At 48.3% G+C, this 4,537-nt stretch overlaps 1 protein-coding gene across 1 annotated transcript in view; it reads left to right on the forward strand.

The window, feature by feature from the left end:
• The window catches only part of HIVEP3 (human immunodeficiency virus type I enhancer binding protein 3), a 297,766-nt gene that overhangs the window by 197,145 nt on the left and 96,084 nt on the right, over positions 1-4,537 (forward strand). Inside the window, exon 5 of the mRNA XM_025896340.2 lies at positions 1,369-1,463. The gene's annotated coding sequence lies outside the window, so the exon portion shown is untranslated. The remainder of the gene's footprint in view (positions 1-1,368; positions 1,464-4,537) is intronic.

Below are 4,537 nucleotides of genomic sequence, written 5' to 3' on the forward strand. Positions count from 1 at the left end.
CTGCCCTCTGGCAGTGGGAAGCCATTCCCTGTGTCCTGTCCCTCCATCCCTTGTCCCCAGTCCCTCTCCAGCTCTCCTGGAGCCTTTTCTGCTCCAGGTGAGCCCCCAGCTCTCCCAGCCTGGCTCCAGGGCACAGACCCCCTTTGCCAGCCCTGCTGTGGGGCTGTTGCAGCCTCTGCTGCCCCTGCCAGGCTGGGAGAGTGGCTGGGGATAAATCTATTTTTGCACTCCAGGAGAATTGCTAAAAATATCTGCCTTCCCTCCTGAGCCATCAAAGCCCTGCCCTGCAGCCCCATCGAGATTCTGGGCAGGTGAGGAGAAATCAGAGCTCTGAGCATTTATGGTGCAGTCGCTCACCTGCCAGTGAATATTCTGCATGCTCTGTGGGAAGGCACATTTGGGCAAAAATAAACCTGTTTTGAGATCCTGTTGTGTGCTGTCACATGCAGGGCACCTGCAGATATTGGAGTGAGACCTGTGTTGAATATACTTTAGTTTTTCTCTAATTAGAAGGGTCATTTTGGGTTTGCCCCACTGGACAGGGCTCCTCTGCCATTGATGCAGACCTTCTGGGTGACACTGGAACGTGGTTTGGACTCTTCAAGGCTCTGTTTCTTCTCCACAATACTGATATAATAATACCTCTCCCCCCTACCTGGTGTGTGTAGGGAGATCCCACTGCCTGCCTGGATGAGGTGGTGGATGGGCCATGGCCTCAGCTGTCATGATGTGGTTAATTAATTAACAGTTGGGTTATATAAGGTTATCTGGGCAGTCACTGGGTTGCTTCCTAAGCGTTTTTTTTTTACCCTTGGAAACAAAGAAAATTAGAAGTTCCAAGTAAAGCCACCTCTCCATGCCTTTTCCTGGTGGACTGTGCCTTGACTTCCCTGATCCAGATGTTGAGGGATCCAGAGCTGCCCTTGACCTTCTGTCTCAGGGCTTTCCTTCCCTTAGTCAGGAAATACTTCTCATTTTCTAACCTGTGTTCCTTGGTGCAATTTAAGACTATGAAACCTTGTGCTACCCTTGACAAGTCTAGAAGACAGTTTATTCCTCTCTGTTGTTGCCCCCTTAGTGGGTTTGAAGACCATGATGGTGCCTCCCTGCTGTCTGTGCTCTTTAGTGCAGATGATGAGTCCCCACCCTGGGGGTCTTCAAAAGCCATGTGGAACATGGGTTAGTGGTGACCATGATGGTAGTGCTGGGTTAGTTGTTGGACTTGATGAGCTTAGAGGGCTTTTCCAAAAATAATTACCCACTGTGAGCTGGTATTTATTTCCCTCGTGACCCTGTCATTGCTTATTCCTGTCTTACCACTGTTCACCCCCATTCCTGAACTGCCTTTTTCTTTTTCTTTTTTTCCAGACCATTTCTACAATTTATCAAGACCATTTTGAATCCTAATCCTGGCCTCTGAAGTACTTGCAGCCTGTCCCAGCCTGGTAGCAGCAGCAATCTCAGTAAGCATGTTATGTTCCATCCTTCAAATCAGTGTTAAATGTGCCCAACTGTGCTACAGCCTGGGTGCCTTGGTCACCCACTCAACAGGTCTTTCCCTTTGGCAGTGGGGAATTGGAGCTGGACTTGATGATCCTTTTGGGTCCCTTCCAGCTCAGAATATTCTGTGATGCTGATTCTGTGTGCACTCTCTGGCAGATCCTAAAATGCTGCACTTGCCTTGCAAAAGGTACAAAAGGCAAAGCAATTCCTTGGGCTGATGAGATTTGTGTCTCAAAGCAAGAGATTTCAACAGCCCCTTGGAACATCTGTAATGAGAAATAAGTTTATTTGTCATATCAGTGCCTGAACAAGATGGGTTTTATGCAGGGACAGGAGTTGGAAAGAACAGAAGCTGTGCTTTGATGTTGGTTGGATTTTAGGGAGAAATCCTTTCCTGGGAGGGTGGGGAGGCCCTGGCACAGGTTGCCCAGAGAAGCTGTGGCTGCCCCTGGAATCCCTGGAAGTGTTCAAGGGCAGGCTGGAGCAACCTGGGCTGGTGGAAGGTGTCCCTGCCCATGGCAGGGGTGGGAATGGATGAGCTTTAAGGTTCCTTCCCACCCAAACCACTCTATGACCCTTCTGTGCTTTCTTAGAAAATCAGCAAGTAACTATTCCCCAGGTACCTCCTCCCTGAAAAACCCACCTGCCATTGGCACCTGTTGGCAAATCCTTGTTCCTTAAAGAGTGTTTGTGGCTGAGACCCAGAGGGCAGAAATGCAAACCCAGTTTGTGTCCTTGACTTACAAACCCAGGGGGCAGCTGGGGGTGATGGGGGGATGTGCTGGACCTGCTGGGTGGCAGCAGATCCGTGTCCCAGCAGATGGTCCATGTCCTCCCCTTGGATTTCTGCCCTGGGGCTCAAACCCTGTGTGTCTGTACCATTGGACCAGCACACAGGTTCATTTTGGTGGAGGTGGAAGGGGGGTGATATTCCAGGATTTATGATTTTCCGTGGAGTCTGCTGAATAAACCTTTACAGACCAAGTTTATATTTACAAGGCAAAGGGGCAGAGCCACGTGGTGCCCACAGAGACCAAAAATCCAGTGGAGAGCCACTGTTTGTGTCCCTGGGACTGCTGGGGTTTAACAAACAAGAAATGAAAACAAAACCTGTGCGTGGACCCCAAAGGTGATCAGGTGCAAAGCAGTTCTCAGACTAAACTCAGACAATTAGTCCCTTGTTTGTCTCTCAGGAGGAGCACAAAGCTGGGCTCTGTTGTTGGCTGCACCTCAATGTGTTTGTCAGAACAGCTCCTGGTTCAGGCCTCATCTTCTCTGGGGCATCCACTGGTTCTGGAAATTTAAGCTTAAGCAAGGAAAGTAATTTCTCCTTGTCTTTCACTTCAGACTTGGTAGAAGTGAGAGGGAATTAGGATTTCCAGCCCTGTTCTCATGTTGCAAAGGGGGAAACTGAGGCACAGGAGGTCAATATTGTGTGAGGGTCCTACAGTGACCCCGGGTAGGAAATGCTGATTCCCTGTGACCTCTGTGTCTTTCCCAAACTTACAAGAAATTTAAGAAATTTACAATTTAAGAAACAAAGTTCTGTGAGCAAAGACTTGAGATTTGATATTTTCAAGGACTTTACCTACATAAAACTGATTTACTTGGAGGGGAAGAGCCTTAAATATCCCTGCAGAGAGTACATAATGTGAATGATTCTGTATCTTTTCCCTGCATTTCTCTGAGTGCATGAAATCTCTCCCAACCATAATGGAATTCTATTTGGATGTGCTTTCTAGCATGGGGGTGTTAAAAGCAGGTGCACAAAGGGAATTCTCTTTGGAGAGAGGGGAAGAAAAGCTCGTGGTGCCAGTAAATGATTCTTAGCACTGTAATAATCCTAATCAGGTTAATTAGGATTAATTAAAATTTCTGGCTTTTATTTATGTGAGATAAAAACACATCTAAGGACTTCAGGGGTTTTATGAGTTTTAGTAATATTTTTGAGTTCTTTCACCTGGTGCAATGTGTAAATCTCTGGCTGATTGGGCTTTTAGGGAGAATTATGCTGCACCCAGCATTTAGCCATTAGTTCTCCATCTCCTCTTCCATCTTTTGTTGTCAGTAAATCCACATTCTGCCCCCTTTCCCATATTGTCCATCTGCAGGTGACCCGGCTCCCCCTGTGCTGATGTCTTCAAACATGTTTCTTCTCAAAGCTTCTTTTTTTTCTTTTTTTTTGAGAATTGTACCAAATCTCCCCTCTGGTTTTGCCCCTGATCTTCTGGCATGGCCAAAGCATCCTTGTCCCATCCCACACGTGGCTTTTTCCCTCTGGAACAATCCTCCTGGAATTTTCCACTCGGGCGTCTCACCGAAAAGCTGCAATTTTTTTCCTCACTTGCATATGCCACCGACTTCTCCCGGCACTTCTTTTTACTGCATCTTTCCCTCACTGTTTTCCATCTGAGAAAAGCTGTTCAGATTTTCACCAAACAAATCTGCCCAGCCTTGCATCTGTGCGTGCCCAGATGGATCCGCGCGGAGCAAGAGCTGCCAAACGGGGGAATTTTCCAGCAGCTTCATCCCTCTCCTCTCTCCTTTCATATTTAGCCCTTGGAAAGCTTCAATCAAGAGATGAGGATGGCTTGGGGTTTTACAAGTGTGAGGGAGCAGGAGGTTTTCCCTGGGGGGAGGGCTGTGGGGGTGCTTTGGCCGTTCCTGTGAGCTGGGAAGGGTTGATGAGGGGCCACGAGCTGCAGCCAGGGCCCTGACAGAGGCCTCTGCAGGGTTCCTCCCCACTTCCAAACCTTTTTGTTGTCACAGAATCAGAGAATCATAAAGGTTGGAAAAGACCTCCAGATCATCCAGTTCAATCTTTGACCCCCATGCCCACTAATCCGTATCACAGAGTGTCACATCCACATGTTTTCTGAACAATTCCAGGGCTGGGGACTCCAGCCCTGCCCTGGGCAGGCTGTGCCACTGCCTGACCACTCTTTCAGTGAGGAAATTTTCCCTAATATCCAACCTGAGCCTCCCCTGGCACAGCCTGAGGCCGTTCCCTCTCCTCCTGTCCCTTGTTCCCTGG

This window comes from Manacus vitellinus, unplaced genomic scaffold, assembly GCF_001715985.3.
Source record: "Manacus vitellinus isolate BGI_N305 unplaced genomic scaffold, ASM171598v3 scaffold_75_pilon, whole genome shotgun sequence".
Taxonomy (NCBI): domain Eukaryota; kingdom Metazoa; phylum Chordata; class Aves; order Passeriformes; family Pipridae; genus Manacus; species Manacus vitellinus.